Here is a 21,508-nt window from a genome sequence, read left to right as displayed (position 1 = left end):
CTCGTACTTCTGACCAAATGGCTATAAATTGGAGGTTCTCACCACTCTGTTCTTAGGCTTGACGATTTGCTAGAATGGCTCACAGAACTCAGGGGAACATTTTAATTAATGTTTGCCAGTTTACTATTAAGATACAATAAAGGAACAGCCAGAAGGAGAGGATTCCCAGGTCCAGGTTAGGAGATGGGCACAGAGCCCCTATGCCCCCTCTGGCTGGACCACCCTCCTGGCACCTTGATGTCTTCACCAACCTGGAGTCATTCAATCTTGCTGTTCAAGCGTCTTTACAAAGCTTGAACTTCAGATGTCCTTCCACTTTCTAGAGGTCAGTAGGTGGGGCTAAATCTTCTAACCTTCTAATGGCTTGGTAGTTCTGGTGAGCAGCCCCATCCTGAGGCTCTCTAGGAGCCTCACCCTAAGTCACTGCCTCAGCACAAACCCAGATGTGACTAAAGGGGTTCATTATAAATAACAAAAGACACTCTTATCACTCAGGAAATTCCAAGGGTTTTAGGAGCTCTGTGCCAGAAAGCAGAGACAAAGACCAAATGTATTTCTTGTTATACCACACAGAAGAAAAATCTGAGAGCGGGAAATATATTAAATGGAGCGGAGACTCAACTGGGATATGCCAGTGAGTTCAAAGGACACTGAGCCCCACCCAATGCTGTCTACACATTTTGTTTTCTTTCTCTCATCCTCTATCTCTGCATCACCTGGCACGGTGATCTCATTTCTCATTTCTTTATTGCAGGTGACCATCTTCCATGTGGCAGGGTGTGAGCAGAATGCATAGTGTCAAATAATTCCTCAATTAAATGATTTATCATCTCAGCTTAGTGACCCCAGAGGAAAGAGTCATCTCTCCCAGCGTCCATAAATAAGATTCCAGGGAAGGGCCATATTGCATTTTGACTGTCTGGTGCAGAAGGAAAATAGAAATGGAGTCGATATTGCTAAGAGAGCTCTCTAATATGGAGCCAGGAGGCCACTGAGGAAGTGTGACTTCTGCACCTCTCAGCCTGGATGGAATTTGACCTTTTGACCTTTTGACCACGCATTGTCCTACTCCAGATACTTATCAGATTCTCACTCTAAAATAACTCATGATAGCCTATTTATCAAACCCCTACCCTAAAATTAGTTAGGATTCTTTAAGGGCAAATATTTCCTGACTTGCGTCAGAATGCATCACAGTCCTCATGAAGCAACTTTAACCTTGTGGCTTTTGTCTTTATAAACCCTTGACTTTTTCTCTTTCCCAGAACACTCTTTCAGTTTTACTCCAATTGGTGTCTTCCGAATTGTAACTCTTAAGACCTCAGATAAGGCTCTTTGTTCTTTGTGGCCTCGATACTGGATATGGGACATGGGCTTACACAAGTGGTTGGATACAGGTGGTTGGGATGGACCAAACCTACAGGATCACATGGATGCTAGAGGGTAGTTCTCCCAGGAAAGTGACAAGGCTTTCCAGGTGGCCAGGACTGTAATACGTGCTTGCTACAAGTTTTGATGGAAACCCCATAGCGGGGTACTTTGTGCTTGGGATAGAGAGGGACATAGAAAGTAAACAGCAGGTGAGGCTGCTCTAAAGACCAGCTGCAGTTTGAACACAGCGGTTCCGGGAAAAAGACACATGTATTCCACGGATAGATGCAGAAAACTAGAGCAGATGCTGAGCGGTCTGCCTTGATCACCTCTCTTGACTCATTTCCATCTTTCATCCAGCCTCTAGGAAAACCCGTGGCCTTCCCAGCCTGAGAGTATTCTCCAGAAATGAAGATGCAGGGTCAAGTTGCAGAAAGAGCCCTGGATTAGCAGTCAGGACCCTCAGACCCAGGTGTGCCCCTGACTTGATCAAGTTCACCCCCATTTTCAAATAAACATGGCATTAGACCAGACCATCTTTAAGCAGAGTATGGTAAAAACAGGGACAGGGCTGGGAGTGGGGAGAAATGGAAGGATAAAATCCCTCTAAGGGGTTGAATATATTTACTATATCACAAAGTTGTTATATTACAAATCTTTAACTTCATTGAAAAATAGCTGTCATAGCGGGGGTGGGGGTGGGGTGGGTGGAGATATATTTTGTATTATTTTATCTTAGCCCCCCAAAAAGGAGATAATCTTCTTTTATATTTCTTTATTTTGTAGTGAGAAACAAACATACAAGCTACTTTTCCTTATGGACAGGATGGAAAACAGCTTTGAGAACTCCCGGGGGAGGGTTTTCCTTAAAGAGGATACACATAATTTAAGCCACATGGGACACATAAGTAAAGGGTGAGTAGCCCAGACCGCCCAGGAAGAGTTGATATAAAGAGGCCCTTTATGTTGGAGAAATTAGGGTGCAGGGGCATAGATGACGGAAAATGTTGCCACCTTGCCCTTTGGCCATCACAAGAGAGAAAGGAGGGGACACAGTTCTGAGAACAGGGGAATCCATTCCGATTCAGAGCTTCAGGAGCCAGTCTGGTGTACAGAGACTGAAAAAGGGCAGCCACATTGGAGTCCCTACCAGAACTGAGTCCTGAGAGAGGGTTCAGTGAAGAGCCACTGTGGCTCCTTTAGGGACTGGCATCTTGAGGGCTCCTCACAGAGAAGAAGCATTTTTTTAATCTTGGCGGCGCCCACGGTATGTGGATATCCCAAGCCAAGGATCGCACCCGCGCCACTGCAGAGACAACGCTGGATCCCCCGCGCTGCGCCAGCAAGGGAGTTCCTGGAGTAAGCACTTTAAGGTGAACCAACTAGTCTTCAACACTGCCACCGTGTGGTTGAGAAAAGTAAAGACAGCCCTGGACCAATGCAATGGCCTCTTTCCTGAGGTCAGGATGCCTGGCCAGTCTATTCCCAAACTTGAACGATTTAAGAGGGTGCACTTCAAAAGGGAAACACTGACCTTCTTGTTTGCAGGCCAGGTGGGGCTACAGTGATTTCTTCAGTATTGGTATTTTGAGTTGTTGGAGAAATTCATACTGGTTATATACATTCTTTAAAAGATGTTATAAACTGGAGTTTCTGCAACAGTATCAGAGGGGGCTTGGGAGAGCTGGAACTAAGGTTCGATTTCCGGTTGGGCACAGTGGGTTAAGGATCCGACATTGCCGCACTTGCTGCTTAGGTGGAGATTGCGGCTCGGATGTGATTCCTGGCCTGGGAACTCCATATGCTGCAGGGTATCCAAAAAAAAAAAAAAAAAAAAAAAAGATGCTATAAATAGCCTTTGCTTACATTTCTGAAAATCTATAACCACATCATTCTGACTTTTGCAGGTTTTGCTGGAGCCCCTGAGCATCATGCTCCAGGCCACCGAACACAAGCTTTGTTTCATTTCCTCTTTTACCGCATGGTGTGCCCACTAGTTTTCTGCAAAGGGGGAAGAAGGAAGAGTGACTCTTGACTTTCAAATAGGACTCCTCTGGGATCATTACATTTTCCCCTAAGGTAACTTTAGTGCAAGTGTCTACAATTTCATATAGAACTGTTGAATATTTTAATAGTCTCCTGGGGAAATGTTTCAGGCTACTCACTATAGATTTCTAGCTGAAGAAATGTTTCATTTTTTTGCTAGCTGAACACCAGTATTGATTTCTCAGAGCATTTATAGATTTATTAGGAATATGAGTGTGTAAACTAGTCAAATGGGTATAGTCCACATGGCTTAGAGTGTTATACATTCAAACAATAAGGGAGTGTGTGAGTCCCACCATGTGTCAGGCATTGCTCTGGGCATGGAAGATAGATTGGTATAGAACAAAATACAGCCTCTCCTTCAGTGGGGAGCCTGTGTGGCTGGAGAAAATCACAGGACTCAATAAGAGCAGAAAGGAGGAAGGGATGAGCCAGTCTTGGTTGCCATCACTGATTTTGAGAGACACAGACAGAAGCCAACAACCAAACATACAACTAGCCCAGGAAGTCAATCATTCACGTGGGAGGCAGAGCTATTCTAAAGTTAAGTGTGTCAAGCGCTGGATTTGAGTCTCAGTTCCCTCAGCTGTGTGATCCTGGCACTTGGGCCTCAGCTTCCTTACCTGTGAATTGGAGAGAATGTGCCCCTCCTCCAGGGAGGTAGTAATTAGATAATTGCAATGCTGAGCAGAATTGCTCCATAAATGGGACTTTGTTGTAAAAATGATAATGAGTCAATATTTTGTAGACCGATCAGATCATCAATGCAATTTTGTTTGTTCAAATCAAGAGTTGATCCATTTAATAAAGAGTTTTGGGTCTGGACCAGCTTAGATTCACCATATTTCTCTAACTCTCTGGATCTCAACTTTGGCTGCATATTAGAATCACTTGGGAAGTTTTAAAACTAATGATGTTCAGACTCCAACCCCAGAGAGTCTGATGCAGCTGATCTGGAGTGTTCCTTGGGGCTTCAGGATTTTCAGTCATGAATTAGTGTGAACCCAGTGTTGGGACCCACTGGTCTAACTAAATATGAAGAGTGAGCAGATCTTGGGTCACAGGCAACCAGGGCAGTTGTTGATGATTTTCTCCTTATATATCCACATTCTGAGCTAGAAGTTGTCTTGGATACAAAGAGTAGGAGAGGGAGTCACCTCCACGAATTGGCACCAAAAACTTACTGTGGCACTAGAATCCTAACCCCATGAGGCTTTAGTGAGTCCATACAGTACCAGGGCATGTTCCTCGCCCAGCAGCTCTGGGATCCCTGGAACACCTGGAATTAGAAAGATGGATTCCAGGGGCAGTTCCAACATAGCCCAGCCAAGGGAGTATGGCCGAGTCAGCATGACTGTCCCATCTAGGCTTGGTTATCTGTGTGTGTGTTTATAGAGATGAAAATGTTCTTCCTACAAACCCCACAGAGCTGTTTCTAGGTCACTGAAATTATGTCTGTAAAACACTTTGTAAACCATAAAATACTATATGAAGAAAATCAAATACCCAGTAGAGATTAGATGTTGCTTTTTTTTTTTTTTTGACTGTTAAAAAAACAAACAAATAAACTGGAGTTCCAGCTGTGGCACAACAGGATTGGTGGTATCTTGGGAGCCCTGGGACACAGGTTCAATCCCAAGCCTGGAAGAGTGGGCTAAGGATCCGGCATTGGCACATCTGGAGCTTAGGTCATAACTATGGCTTGGGTCTGATTCTTGGCCTGGGAGAACTCCATGTGCCGTGGGGAGGCCAAAAAAGAAAAAGAAAGAAAGAAAGAAAGAAAGAAAGAAAGAAAGAAAGAAAGAAAGAAAGAAAGAAAGAAAGAAAAGGTGAGTAAACCAAAAAAAACCCTGTAAATTACACTTTCTGCTGTCTAGAGTTAAGTTTTCCACCACCACGTAGCCAAGCTGTGGTGACTGAGACCATTTTATATAGTAATTCTACATGCAAGGTTTCACAAAAGCAATACTGCAGTGCATTCCATTTTCTATCCTAGTCAGTAACTTATCATGATAAACCTTTTGCAAAACACCACCTAGGAGGTGGGCCTGCATGGTAAAATTACTCCTTTTTCTGCCAAAAAATTATTACTGTAGTCAGATTTTGTTAAGCAAATGTAAAGCACAAGGGCCTGTGAAATGTTATTGAGCATAAAAAGTAACCAGCATTCAAATTAAGGGTTCTAACTAGTTATGTAAATTGAGGGGTTTTTTTGGTTTGTTTGTTTTGTTTTGATTTGGCTTTTTGTTTTTACAAGTTTTTTGTTTTTTGTTTTTTGTTTTTTTTTTTTTTGTCTTTTGGTCTTTTGTTGTTGTTGTTGCTATTTCTTGGGCCGCTCCCGCGGCATATGGAGGTTCCCAGGCTAGGGGTTGAATCGGAGCTGTAGCCACCGGCCTACGCCAGAGCCACAGCAACGCAGGATCCGAGCCGCGTCTGCAACCTACACCACAGCTCACGGCAACGCCGGATCGTTAACCCACTGAGCAAGGGCAGGGACCGAACCCGAAACCTCATGGTTCCTAGTCGGATTCGTTAACCACTGCGCCACGACGGGAACTCCAAGTTTTTTGTTTTGTTTTGTTTTTGTTTGTTTTTTAGCAGAATTACTTCCTTCCAGATTAGGATGACTTTAGAAAACATTTCTTTTGTTAAAGAACAAAATGTAACAACTTTATAGACCAACTTGAGCAGGAACAAAGAAGTTCCAGGGGCTAAAGCAGATTGGTTATTGTAAGGCTGCTCCCTTACAGGGAGAAAGGGGAAGCCTCTGAGCCTGGTCAGCTATCTTGAGCGGAGCAGGAACAGGCAAGCACTGATTGGTTGACGTAGACCTTTTCTGGGAGAGCCAAGCATAGAAACTTAGCTAAAAGTTTGGGTTTGCTGATGTGGAGCTTAGAGTGAGCAACTCAAACTTTTTTTGTTTGTTTACGGTGAGCCTGCTCAAGCAGTTACTTTAAATCTTTTCTAAGTCTGATTGGGACTGTCTAGCTTGCATGCGTTATTGGGTGTTCTTACGGAGTTTTGTGTCCTTGTGTGTTGGAAGCAGAGGTAGAACTTGTGGGTAGGGACCATGGAGAAACCTGCAGGCTGATCTCTTCATCTCACAGAAAAAAAAAAAAAGTTACATGAAACAGGCAATGGGACATATAAGGAAAGGTTAAAAGTGTATTGAGAGGCAACCTAGCACGCAGACTCTTAACTAGAGTCATATTGAATCCCAGTTTCAATTTTTACCAGCTGTATGACTCTAAGCAAGTAATTTAACCTCTCTGAGCCTGTTTCCTCTTCCATCAAATAGAGATAATAAAAGTATATAAAAATTAACATTAAGTTGTTATGAGGATTAAGTAGGTTGATATTAGTAAAATGCTTCAAACAGCCAGAATACTGTTAAGCATCTTATAAGTCTTAAATAAAATATACTTTTTAATCCACTATTGTATCATCTGTAATTTAAGATACATTAATATAGACAGAATACATGAGTTATATTAACTTTAATGAACAGCTCAGTGGTGAGGAATTAACAATAAAATATCCAATTTGAGAGGGAGGGTAGAGCATAGCTTCATTATGTAAATCTGTACCTGAAATTAAGCTGTTTGATTTATTAAGAAGAAAAAAATAGCAAATGAGGACAACAAACCAGCAACTTATTGAGTAATATGCTTTGTACAATGTCATTTATGTAATACGTTCATTCATTCAAAGAAACATTTCATAAGAATTGACTACATGCCAAGCACAGTCAGGGCCACTGGATATATTATATTTTGTCTCGGATGAATGTGAAGCCTGCCCCGTATGCTCCAAGACAAGACCTGAAGGATGAGATGTGCCTATAAGCCAAGACAGGTGAGGCAGTAGAACAGCAAGGATAGGACCTGGGGGCAGGACATACTCTACAGTTTGGGGCAACTGAAAGGCTCTTGTGTGGTTAGATGGCAGAGGGCAAGAGGATGGCCAGGCATGGAGAGTTCTCTGGGGATGTTTCACTTATCTTCTCTGAGACACTGGACCCACTGAACCTTGAAATTTTTCCCCTTGATGTCCAAGTTGCTTCTTGGTTTTCTCCCATCTTATACTGGGTTGAATACTGTCCCTCCAACACCCACCCCAAATTCATATTTACCTAGAAACTCAGAATGTGACCTGATTTGGAAATAGGGTTTTTGCAGATGTAAGCAGTCGAGATGGTTAGTTAGATGGGTCAGGATAAGCCCTGAGTCCCTGGATCGGTGTACTCAGAAGAAGTCCATGCGAAGACACAGAGAACAATGCTCTGTGAGGACAGAGGCAGAGATTGGAGGGAAGGTCCGGTCCTCAAGCCAAGGAGTGCCAGCAACTGCCAGCAGCCACCAGACCCGGGGGACAGATTCTCCCTCAGAAGCTCCAAGGAACCAAACCTGCTGGCACTTTGATTTGGGGCCTTTAGTCTTCCCAACTGTGAGACAGTAAATATCTGGTTTTAAACCACCCAGTTTGTGGTAGTTTGTTATAGCCACCTTAGGAAACTAATACACATCTCTTCAACAGTACATTCTAAGTCCTTTTCCTGGCCTCCTCTTCTCTGTGCACACCTTTGCTGTGATCCATGTTTTCCATCCTTTAAGGATATTTTCTCCTTAATCCCCTCCCTGGCACTTATTGGCAAACAGCTTTACTCTCCACCCAAGAGAAATAGGAAAGAAATCTGGGAGTTAACCTGGACACTTCCCTCTATTTCAGTTTCCACACTAAATTAATCACCAAGTCCCATGGATACTGCATTTTTATTTAAAAAAATTATTCTTCAAGAGAAATGAGAAGTAACCCTTGCATATGAGTTCTTGAAAGTGTATAGTGTACACTTTCAAGTGTATAGTATAAATAGCTTGTGTTAATCCCATACCCTTAATCTGTTCCTCCCTCCTTCCCTTTCCCCTTTGGTAACCGCAAGTTTGTTTTCTATATATTAATATTACAATTCAGCTATACTTCAATAAAAAATATATAACATGAATAGATAGCCACACAGACCAATGGAACAGATTAGACATTGCAAAATAAACCTAAGTATATATGGAAATTTAGTAAATGATAAAGATAATCACTAGAGGAAATATTAACTTTTAAAAAATGACATAGGGACAACTAGATAGCCATTTCAAAAATGATAAAATTAGACCCCATCACATAGCATAGACCAGAGTAAATTCCAAATGGATCAGTAGGATAAATGTAAAAAGAGCAAGGTATAAGTACTAAAAAAAAAAAAACATAACTGGATTTGGAAAGAATGTCTCAAAACCATAAAACAAGATCCCAAAGCAACAATAGAAAATCTTGATAAGTTTGACTACATAAAAATAAAGATTATTTTGTGGTGTTATTTTTTTTCCATCATAAACCAAGTTAAAAAGCAAATGACAAATTAGGGGGAAATATTTGCAACTTATATTGCAGACAAAGGACTTTATATATCTTTAATATATAAAGAGCACCTAAAAATCAAAAGGAATAAAATCCAAGACATGATAGAAAGATTAACAAAAAACATCAACAGGAAATTCACAGAAAGAAATTCTTAAATGACTTTTTAAAAAAAATTGAATATAGTCAATTTACAATAATGTGTTAGTTGCAGGTGTACCATAGATGACTTTTAAACATATAAAAACTATACAGGGATAGTATTTCTCATCTACCTGATTAACAATAATCCAAAGGTTTGACAGCATGCTCTACTGGCAAGATGTGGGGAAACAAGCACAGTCAGACAATGCCAGTGATAATGCAAAATGATACAACCCCTGGTGAAAGAAACTGGGCAATATTTAACAACAGTAATTATGTATTTACCCAGGAAAACCACTTCTAGGAAACCACCTTGAAAGTAAACCTCAACAAATATGAAAGAGTGCACATACAATGTTCTTCATTACAGTATTATCTGTAATAGTAAGATATTGGAAACAATCCAAGCAGCCACTAGTAAATCAAACTGTGATGCAGCTATGTGATGGAGTCTTATGCAGTGCTAACAAAAATATTTGAATGATCTCTATAAACTGATATGGAATGATTGCCAAGGTACATTATTAAGTGAAAAAAATGAGGTGCATATGGTATATTACCATGTTAAAGATGTGGGAACACAAGAATATGTATATATATATATCTGCTTATTTTGTCAAAAAGAGAGAGAGAAAGGAAGGCAGGAAGATAAGACAGAAACTAGTGAAAATATCTACTTATGGAGCTGGTGGGAACAGAGTGGAGGAAAGGATGAGAGTGGCTTGAGCACATCGTTTACATTGTTCTGACTGTGGGACCAAGTAAAAATGATCCATTAAAAAAATGTAATAAAAAGATTTTCGGAGTTCCTGTTATGGCTCAGCAGTAACAAAACTGACTAGTATCCATGAAGATGCAGGTTTCATCCCTGGCCTCACTCAGTGGGTTAAGGATCCGGTGTTGCCATGAGCTGTGGTGTAGGTCGCAGACATGGCTCGGCTGAGAGCCTTTGTTGCTGTGGCTATGGTGTAGGCTGGCAGTTCTGATTTGACCCTTAGCCTGGGAACTTATATATGCCACAGGTCCGGCCTTAAAAAGACAGAAAATAAAATAAAATAAAATAAAATAAAATAAAATAAAATAAAATAAAATAAAATAAAATAAAATAAAATAAAAGTAATAAAAAGATTTTTTAAATGTAAAAAAAGCAATGAAAATGTAATAAAAAGGCAAACCCTAAAATTGGCTATAAAAAGAAGAAAATGAACCTCTGTACCAAATTATTATCAAGATTTTTTTTTGCAGCACTTATTGATGCTAGAATAAATCTCACTAAGGATGTACAGAGGACTGTGTTCAAAGTTGCTTGAATTACTCTATTCTGTACTAAACATAGTACACAGATTTTACATCCCTGATGTTCTTACACTCTAAAGAAAAGAAGGACTGCAAAAAAAAAAAAAAAAAGATCTGAACTCTACCTCATAGATTTATGATTGGTAGTAATATTAGAGCTGTAATTCTAAAGGTATTTTATGTATAGAGTAGAATAAAGTAAAAAAGAAAATATACTAATGCTATTAGGAACTAAAACTTTCAGTGTGGTCATGTGGAATTGTGGGGAGCCGAGAAGATGCAGGGACTCAAAACAAGGACCTTGCCTGATGGCAAAAAAAACAAAAACAAAAACAAAAACCTGAAGGCAGGTTCCTAACCAAGGAAGGGAGCTCACCTGAACGGTACAAGCCAAAAGTGGGCTTCTGGTCAGGGTAAAAGCCTGCCTGTACAGTACAAGCTGAGGGCAGGCCTCAGGTTACACAGCTCTCATTTTGATGTTGATGGGGAAGAATTGGGGCTTTCTTGGGAAAGCGATTTCCATGTTTGTGCTGGAGAACATGGATTGTTTCTCGGGTGACCTAGTCTTTCCTGCTGTTTTATTTGTTATTCAGTTTTCCTCAGTCTTTCCTGATTATTTACTTATTATTCTTATTTTCCATTCTTATTTTCCTGTGGTGATTTGTGGTTTAACAAAGTTACAACAATAATATAATAAGAATTTCATCCTGAAAGACTTTCCCCTATTTAAATCCAACTTAGTTAAAACATAGTGTTTATCTATTAACTAGTTATATAGTAAACTTTAAAGTTAGGATTTTAATGAGGTCCATAGGAGTTAGCCATCTAGCTGTGGGTTTTGTCTTTGATTTTAAAATATTTTTAGTGATAGCTAGTTTATATATATATTTTTTTTTTTTTTTTTTTTTTTGTCTTTTTGCTATTTCTTTGGGCCGCTTCCGCGGCATATGGAGGTTCCCAGGCTAGGGGTTGAATCGGAGCTGTAGCCACCGGCCTACGCCAGAGCCACAGCAACAGCAACGCAGGATCTGAGCCGCGTCTGCAACCTACACCACAGCTCACGGCAACGCCAGATCGTTAACCCACTGAGCAAGCGCAGGGACCGAACCCGCAACCTCATGGTTCCTAGTCGGATTCGTTAACCACTGCGCCACGACGGGAACTCCGTGATAGCTAGTTTAATTAAGTTGGTTTGTATTTACTTACACTGTCTCCCTGCCATAACGCTTTGAAGATAAGCACCAGTCTACAAACAAAGTTTGTGAATGCCAAATTTTTGTGTTTTATGACCTCTTCAAAGTACTCACTAAGTTTAGTTAAGATAGAGATCTTAAAAGAGGATGCATAGCTGCTATACCATGTAATAGTTAACCAATGTACTTTTAACACTATAATGTAATCTGTAATGAAAAACTGTCTATATAATCAACCACTGTTGCCAATAAAGTTGGAGCAGTCCAGCGCCCTGAAAGAAGGGACAAAGAGGCTGTCTCCGTGTGTACATTCGCCGACGCCATGTCCCTCTCCGATTGGGATGTATACTCCCTGACCGCCAGAGCTGGCCTCCAGCATGGAATGTTCTTGCTCTTAGAAGATTCCTATAGAAATTTTTCCAGTGACGTTTCATGATGTCTGCAATTTCCTTTTAAATGATTGAGGGGGGAAATCATGAAAGAAACATAAAGCAAAGGGACCAAAATACAAACAATTGATGAATCTTGTTGAGGGATAACCAAAGATTATTGTATTAATTCTAATTTTTTCAACCTAAGTTCAAAATTTTTCAAGATAAAAAATTTAGAGTAATTAATATATCTTATTTGGCATTTTATAAAACCTATGTTTCGCTATTTAACTCTAGTCAGAAACACATCATGGAATTCCCATTGTGGCTCAGTGGGTTAAGAACCCAACATTGTGTCCATGAAGATGTGGTTCAATCCCTGGCCTCACTCAGTGGATTAAGGATCCGGCATTCCTGCAAGCTGCAGTGTAGATTCCAGATGTGGCTCGGATCCCGTGTTGCTGTGGCTGTGGTGTACGCCTGCACCTGCAGCTCTGGTTCAGCCCCTGGCCCAGGAACTTCCACATGCCGTGGGTTCAGCTGTAAAAAGAAAAGAAAAGAAATACATCATTTATATCAGTAAAAATAAGCAAAATTTTACTTCCGTAAGAAGCATCAGCAAAATTTCAAGGGCTTAGAAAAATCGAAGGTTTATTTCCTTTTTTTTTTTTTTTGATGGCCACACCCCTAGCATATGGAAGTTCTTAGTCCAATCCGAGCCACAGCAGTTTTGACCTAAGCCACAGCTGTGGCAACACCAGATCCTTTAACCCAGTACACCAGGCCATGGATTGAATCTATGCCTCTGCAGTGACCTGAGCTGCTGCAGTCAGATTCTTAACCCTCTGCGCTGCAGTGGAATTCCTCAAAGGTTTACTTCTTACTCATGCTATCTAACCATTACAGGTAACAGAGAGTCTGTGCAAAAGAAGAATGAGAGTTACGGAGGAGCTTGAAATTCTTGACTGGAAATGACACAGACAACTCTTTAACTACAGGACCCAACCCCCACCTAAAGGAAGTCAGAGAAGGGAAAATATCTGAAGAGCAGAATTAAGGACTAGCACTTCATTCATTATGTTTTATGCCTAAGTAGACATTGATATACAGGGGAATTAGTGGTTAAGAGCACAGATTCTGCAGCCAAATTATCAATTACAGTTCAATCACTTGCCAGCTAATCTTGGACAAATTACTTAATCTCTTTGAGCCTTAATTTCTTCCAGTATATAAACTGGATCTATTAAGAATATCTGGAGAGTTCCTGTCATGGCACTGTGGAACTGAATCTGACTAGGAACCATAAGGTTGCAGGTTCAATCCCTGGCCTCGCTCAGTGGGTTAAGGATCCGGTGTTGCTGTGAGCTGTGGTGTAGGTCACAGATGCACCTCGGATCTGGCGTTGCTGTGGCTGTGGCATAGGCCAGCAGCAACAGCTTTGATTAGACCCTTAGCCTGGGAACCTCCATATGCTGCAAGTGTGGCTCTCAAAAGACAAAAGACAAAAAAAAAAGAAGAGTAACCGAGGGGAAGCTCCCACTGTAGCACATCGGGATCAACAGCGTCTTGGGAGTTGTGGGTGGGTTAAGGATCTGGCATTGCTGCAGCTGTGGCTTAGTTCTTGGCCGTGGCTTGGATCTGATCATGCTCCATGTGCCACCAGGCGCGCCCCCCACCCCCGCCAGAAAAAAAAAAAAAAAAAAAGGAGTAACTGGAGAAAGATTAGGTGGTTTAGCATAGTTAAAGCATTTGGAATAATGACTGCCATAGTAACATCATCGCCAGTACTATTATTTTGCAGTATGAAATTTAGTATAATGTATTAAAGAAATTTTTCAGTGCCCCTCCCCTAAATCAATCGGTAGAAAGATGTGCAGTGAAAAGTAAATTTCTCTTTCACATCTGAGCCTGATCAACCAGTTTTTCTTCCCAGATACAACTGCTACCAGCCGTGGCATTTTTGAATTTTTTGCCTTTCAGCCTCTAACCCCCCCTTCATTTCTCCGCTTGTGGTAATGAAACATTTTTCCTTTGCCCGCTGACACGGTGTTAAACTTTGCCAGTAGGGGGCGCTGGAAGAACTCTGGAGGGAAAATGGGCTTTTCTTCCTGGTTCTGCTTGGCTTTCTGTTCTTGCTCCTGTGGTGTGGGCGGGTTTGTGAGAGACCCAGGGACAGAGCTCACCCCAGCAAGTTCCGTATGTGCCCCAGCTGGCTTCCCCAGGGTCAGCTCTGTGGCACTTCTGTAACATTCTGTATTGCAGCTTCCTGGCAGCTTTCCGCTGAGTCCAGTTGTGGCCCAGCCAGCTTCCCATCAAGTGCAACAGTATTCTTCACCAGGGAGTTTCCCGTTGAATTTCATCAGCACCCCTCAGCAGTGGTTTCTTTCCAACCAGCCTCAGCCTACAGGTTCCCCAGGAGAAGAATTTCCGACTTGTCTGCGCTGGCCAGTGACTCCTAGTTTACTAATTGTAAATCAGCTCTGACTTGGGACAACTCGGCAAAATATTGCACAATCAGAAGGGCTGACCCTCCAAGGAAGTCTGTGTCCAAACCTTGAGCTCACTCTTCCAAGTTCTTTCCTTTCTTGGGTACTGTTTCTGAGCCCTAGCATATTCAGTTTTATTATTCTTCTTTACTGAAATATAATTGATTTGCAATGTTATATTAATTTCAGGTGTACAACAAAGTGATTCCATATTTGTATAATTACACTCCACTTAAAGTTATCATAAGATATTGGTTATATTCCCTGGGATGTACATTATTTATTTTTTATGTAGTAGTTTGTACCTCTTAATCCCCTTCCACTATCTTGCCTGGTCCCCTGCCCCTCACTGTATTAGTAACCACGAGTTTGTTCTCTATACCCATGAGTCTGTTTCTTATTTGTTACATCCATTTGTTTGGTTTTTTAGGTTCCACATGTAAGTGAAATATACAATATTTGTATATTTCTCTGGCTTACTTCACTTGGCATAATACCTTCCAGATTCTTCCATGTTACTGAAAATGGCAAAATTTCATTTTTTTTTGTGACGAATATTCCATTGTGTACCTCTCTCTCCCTCTCTCTCTCACACAAGCACGCAGATCTTTATTCATCTGTTGACAGACGCTTAAGTTGCTTCCATACCTTGGCTGTTATATACAATACCGCTATGAACGTTGGGGTGCATACATCTTTTTGAATTCGTGCGTTCACTTACTTTGGATATATACCCAGGAATGGAATTGCTAATTCAAATGGTAGTTCTATTTTCAATTTTTTGAGGAACTTTTATACTGTTTTCTGTGGTAGCTGCACCAATTTACATTTCCACCAACGGCGAACTAGGTTTCCCTTTTCTCCAGATCCTCACCAACATTTGTTATTTGTGGTCTTTTTGATGAAAGCTGTTACGACAGATGTGAGGTGATATCTCACTGTGTATTTGATTTGCATTTCTCTGATGATTATTGGTGCTAAATTAATATTTAGCATCTTTAAAATTATAACTAAGATCTCTTGTGGTACATTGGGTTAAGGATCTGGTATTGTCACTTCAGTGGCTCAGATTACTGCTGTAGTGCAGGTTTGATCCCCGGCCCGGGAATTTCCACATGCAACCAAAAAAGAAAAAAAAATTTTTTTTTTGCCTTTTTAGGGCCGTACCTGTGGCATACAGAGGTTCCCTGACCAGGGGTTGAATTGGGGCTGTAGTCACTAGCCTACAGTACAGCCATAGCAACGCTAGATCAGAGCCACGTCGCGACCCACACCACAGCTCACGGTAATGCTGGATCCTTACCCCACTGATCCAGGCCAGGGATCGAACCTGCATCCTCAAGGATGCTAATTAGATTTGTTTCCACTGAGCCACGATGGGAACTCCAATGAACATAAAATTTATTTATCCATTTATCAGTCAACGCTTCCAGGTTTTGGTGATTATGAAGAAAGCTGCTCTAAACATTCCTATGCAGGTCTTTGTGTGGACTTAGCTTTTCACTTTTTGGAATAAATAAATAGCTCAGAGTGAGATTGTTGTGTTGTATTGTATGTGTGTGCTTAACTTTGTAAGACACTGCCACATTCTTTTTCAAAGTGACTACCGTTTTGCCTTTCTGCCAACGAGTGAGAATTTCTGTTGCTCGGCATCCTCACTGGCTTTTGGCCGTCTCTATTTCTGATGGAATTACTGCAGTCATCTCTACAATGAGCTCTTGCAAACTTAGAAACTCTGGTCCATCCTTCAAACTGAAACCAGAATCAGCCTCTAATGTGCCCTCCACTCTTAAGTGGCTCCGACCTTCTTAGGATAGGACCCAGACTCTGTCAGCCTGCTATACACCTCAGACCCTTTGCACTCTGAACTACTTTTCACCCACCCTCCCAACCCCATCCACTGTGTCCCACTCAGGCAGCTGGAAATAGCCAAGCTCGAAAGCTCCAAGGTGCAAAGTGGGCCCCATTCTGTCCTGACTCAGTGCTTCTGTGCAGCCGAAGGCAATTATTTGGGCAGAGCACTCATTTTCTACTTTGTATTCCCAACGTACAAGTACCCTCTGAATTTTGGGTAGTGTTGGCTTTTGTGCAACTGTCTACCAGAGAAATTTTTTTTCTTTGATTACTTTTTATGAAAGTTTTCAAGAATTTAAGAAAGTTGAAGAAATAGCATAATGCTCATCCAAATTCAGTTCAAAATGTTTTAACATTTTGTTACAGTTGCTTCATTTATCTACCATACATCCATTCTCCTCCTCCTTCTTTGGATAAACCATTTCAAATTTCAGATTTTTGCTAAACCATTTGCCAAATATGCTTCAGATGTATCTATCTCCTAAAAATTAGAACAACCTCCTTCATAATTACACCACTGCTACACCAAAAATAAACTTAAAACAACCTTCTAATATGTCTAACACTATCTATGTTGCTATTTTTCTTTTTTAAAAAAGAATTTTTATTAGAGTATAGTTGATTTACAGTGTTGTGTCAATTTCTGCTGTACAGCATAGTGACTCACACAAACACACACACACACACACTCACACACATATATACACATTCTTTTACTCATACTATCTTCTATCATGTTCTATCTCAAGAGATTGGTGTACATTGCTTATCCATTCTAAGTGTAATAGTTTGCAACTACCAACCCCAATCTCCCAGTTCATCCCGCTTCCCCCCACTCCTGGCAACTACAAGTCTGTTCTTTATGTCCATGTTTCTGTTTTGTAGGTAGGTTCTTTTGCGCCATATTTTAGATTACACATATCAGTGATATCATATGGTATTTGTCTTTCTCTTTCTGACTTACTTCACTTAGTATGAAAATCTTTAGTTTGCATTCATGTTCCTGCAAATGGCATTATTTTGTTCTTTTTTATGGTTGAGTAGTATTCTATAGTATATATGTACCATATCTTCTCAATCCATTCATCTGTTGATGGACATTTAGGTTGTTTCCATGTCTTGGCTATTGTGAATAGTGCTGCGATGAACATGGGGTGCATGTATCTTTTTGAATTATAATTTTGTCTGGAAATATGTCCAGGGGTAGGATTGCTGGATTATATAGTAGTTCTTATTATTTAGTTTTCTGAGGAACTGCCATACTGTTTTCCATAGTGGTTGTACCAATTTACATGAAACCAAATGTTGGTTCTTCGAAAAGATCAACAAAATTGATAAACCTTTGGTTAGATTCATCAAGAAAAAAAGAAAGAGGGCTCAAATCAATAAAATGAGAAATGAAAAAGGAGAAATTACAACTGTCAACAGAGAAATACAGAGGCTCATAAGAGACTACTAAAAGCAACAATATGCCAATAAAATGGACAACCTAGAAGAAATGGACAGATTCTTACAAAAGTACAACCTATCAAGACTGAACCAGGAAGAAATAGAAAATACAAATAGAGCAATCACAAGTACTGGTATTTTTTCAGTTGCCCCCAAAATGTATTTCATTACGTTGTTTTTTCAAACCAAGATCCAATTAAGATTTATATATTGCATTCATCTACCCATGAACAATTATCTTTGATGGAGTCTCAGTTTTCCTAACCACCTGCTTCTGTTAAGCTCAATGACTCAGTTCTGTGTCCGCCTTTCCAAGGAATCACCCGTGAACCCCCAGTTCCTTTCATGGTTCCTGTACCTTTTGGTACTTTCCAGAGGCCTGTGCTTAAATCTATTAAAGATGCTTAGCTAACCTTTTATTGAACTTTCCTATTTCCCCAGACTCTGAGCAGAGCATCCTGAGGGCAAGGAAGGGCTATTCTTTACCTCATTAGTCTCCCTGCTAGGTAGTAATTGCTTAATACATAATTTAAGAATAAATGACAGCATACAGTTTCTCTTCACTGTGAAGAGCTGGAATAAATAAATGGACTCTGGAGGGTTGGGGGTCAGGGAGAAGAATATAAAGGGCAGGTAAGATAAGGGTCTTGAGAGGTCATCCCAAATATGGAATATTGCTCAGGAGTCTTCGGGTATGAATTGTATATGCCTTCCCGTCTCTCAGGAGGCAGTATGTTCCATGTGTACCATCAATTGGAGATAAATCTATAGAAACCCTATAGATGTTTTGGGCCAGATCTTTCTAGAGAAAGAATTATAAACACACAGACCAAGGCTACTGCATCCCATTCGTCCATTTCTGCATACACAGCTAGTTTACTGCTGCTTTGTTAGGGTGTTTTTAAGGAAATATCCACTCCCAGTGGATCCCTAGGTTGGACTGGATCAGCATTTCGTGCACACGGTTGGTGGGGAAAATCACGGCACATCCACTCTGAACTTCCAGGATGAACTGCCTTTTCTGCAGTTCAACCATCTTTGTGGCAGACTTTTCTCTTCGATAAACTCCTCTCAGATACTTCTTTCTTCTCCACTTCTCACCACCTGTGGGACTAATTCCAGGATCGTATATTAATTCTGACTCCAGAGTGACTCAGAGCCTACACACCAGACTATTTTAGGTGGAGTGTTTCCTCCTGAGTCACCACGTCCCTTGACAGCAGGCATCCTGCGGATTTCCTCAGCTCTGCCGTTGAGAACAGGAAGCCAAGGCCAAAAGCAGCCAGTGAGCACAGCGGCTCAGTGACTCTTCCCAGTTCCTGGAGGACCAGCAAGAAAATCTTGATTTAGTAAGAATTCCTTGGCAAGAAAATGGGGAATTTACTGGAGACAAATGATTCAGGAAGGTTTTTGTTTTTGTTTTTAATGATTACTTTTTTTTTTTTTTTTTTTTTTCCTTCAGGAGGCAGATTAAGCATTTTCTTAGGAATGAAATTAAGGAATTTTTCTTAACCACCCAGAGACACTTCATTAGATGCTGTCATTAATGGGCTAACCAAAGACAAGGATGTAGCTTAACTTCCCTTTTCACAATTTTATCAAGTTTTCCAGCCAGTCATATCCTCTTCACTCACTTCTGTCACCCTTACTGACCAGTCTTCCAAATGGCCATTGGTCCTGCACCATCCCCCTCCCTTCCACCTACCCAAGCCTTCATAACTATCTGTGACAAGAAAGTATCATTAGGGACATTTTGAGCGGCTTGACCAAACTTGGCCATGCACATTGTCCTTCCCTGATCCCTTCTCCACAGAAGACATCAATCATCTATCCGGCCTGTATATTTCTCCCACAAAAACCAGTGTCTTCAAAATAGCAATGTATAGGAGTTCCCACCATGGCATGGTGGGTTAAGAATCCGACTGCAGCGGCTCAGGTCACTCCAGAGTTGGGGGTTAGATCCCAGCCCTGGCACAGTGGATTAAAGGATCCAGCATTGCTGCAGCATCAGTGTAGTTTGAAGCTGTGGCTCGGATTTAATCTCTGACACAAGAATTTCCATATGCCGTGGGTGTAGCCAATTTTTTTTTTTTTTAATAGCAATGTATACAGCCACTACCGAATCTGAATATCCAAACCTGAAGCCTATCTTCAGTGAGGAAGAAGGAGTTAAAGCATAGGAGTGTATTAGGCCAGAGTGAACATGGTGGAAGAGTGCAAAGAATAGGTCTTAAGTCTTGGGCTTAACTTCTAGTTTTGGGGCAAGTGTAAGAAAAAAAATTTTTAGGTCCATTTTTTTTTTTTACTGGCAAAATGGATTTAATAATGTCTTTACCTAGTGTCATTGTGAGAATTCATTTTTTGTTCATTTTAATGTGTGTGAAATCTTCTAGCACAGGGCCAAACACAAAGATACTCAGTAGATGTCAGTGCATAAGGATTATTTCGAGGTGGGTCTCTGATGGGGGGCACACCTCACTGACACTGAAAATTCCTGGAGGCCATAGCACTGGCTTGGAAATGATCAAGGATTCCATTCTTCATGAATTTTATTTACTTGTTCATTTATTTATTTTTCTTTTTGAAGGGCTGCACCCGCAGCATATGGAAGTTCCCAGGCTAGGGTCAAATTGGTGCTACAGCTGCCAGCCTATACCACAGCCACAGCAACATAGAGTCCGAGCCACATCTGTGACCTACACCACAGCTCACTGCAATGCCAGATCCTTAACCCACTGAGTGAGGCCAGGGATCAAACCCGCATCTTCACGGATGCTAGTTAGGTTCATTAACACTGAGCCACAGTGGAAACTCCAACTCTCCATAAATTTTAACAAAGTGTATTCTTAGTCACTCCTCCCTGCTATACAAAATATTTGCAATAAAAACTGTTTTAAGATCTTGCATGGAACTAGAGACTAATACTGAGTGAAGTCAGAAAGAGAAAGACAAATACCATATGATATTGCTTATATCTGAAATTTAATATAAGGCACAAATGAACCTTTCCACAGAAAAGAAAATCATGGACTTGCAGAATAGACTTGTGGTTGCCAAGGGGGAGGGGGAGGGAGTGGGATGGATTGGAAACTTGGGGTTAATAGATGCAGACTCTTGCCTTTGGAATGGATTAGCAATGAGATCCTGCTGTGTAGCACTGTGAACTATGTCCAGTCACTTATGATGGAACATGATAATGTGAGAAAAAAGAATCTATACATGTATGTGTAACTGGGTCACCATGTTGAACAGTAGAAAAAAAAAATCGCATTGGGGAAATAACTTAAAAAATAAAATAAAATAAAGTAAATTTTTATGAGAACTTGAGTAAACCCCCTTTGAAACTTGAAAATCCAGTAAAACACAGTTCTCTCTGGGTTTCTTGGTAGTTTGTTATCCTCTTCAGAGACCCCTGTTCTCCTCTTTCCCTTATTTCAATGTCTGTTAGAATCTCAGACAGAAGTGATAAAATGAGAAAAACTGACCACCACATCCTTTTCAATTTTTTAAACACCTCTGTTTTAACGTTGATGAGAAGGGGTGAATATTGGCTGGAGAGCCTGTGAATGTCAATACTGGATGATGCTGTGGCCACCCCCCATCTCAGTTCACTTCCCTTCTAGGTTACTTCTTTTGTTCCTGGAGGAGTTTAACATCTGGCTCTATAAGTGCCAATCATTCTCTCTCAAACTACCATTGTCATCATTGTTGATTTTATTTATTTATTTATTTATTTATTTATTTATTTATTTATTTATGTCTTTTTTAAGGCTGTACCTGTGACACTGCGACCTATAACATGGCTTGGGGCAACACGGGATCCTTTAACCCACTGAGGCCAGGGATCAAACCTGCATCCTCATGGATGCTACTCGGGTTTGTTACC

At 40.7% G+C, this 21,508-nt stretch overlaps 1 long non-coding RNA gene across 1 annotated transcript; it reads left to right on the top strand.

Moving 5' to 3' along the window:
- Positions 1–1,731: 1,731 nt before the first annotated feature.
- Positions 1,732–15,939, top strand: LOC146397528 (uncharacterized). Its single transcript, XR_014824162.1, has 4 exons — positions 1,732–1,843; positions 2,158–2,286; positions 3,279–3,450; positions 14,096–15,939. It is a non-coding gene; the product is annotated as an uncharacterized LOC146397528 (long non-coding RNA).
- The last annotated feature ends 5,569 nt before the right edge of the window (positions 15,940–21,508 follow it).

The sequence above is a fragment of the Sus scrofa genome, chromosome 13 (genome assembly GCF_054392235.1).
Source record: "Sus scrofa isolate SSC_HxYL_T2T_F1_AM1 chromosome 13, Sscrofa_HxYL_maternal_Yorkshire_Landrace_v2.0, whole genome shotgun sequence".
Taxonomy (NCBI): Eukaryota; Metazoa; Chordata; class Mammalia; order Artiodactyla; family Suidae; genus Sus; species Sus scrofa.
Note: the sequence above shows the minus strand (reverse complement) of the source record. Positions and strands in the feature narration are given on the sequence as shown.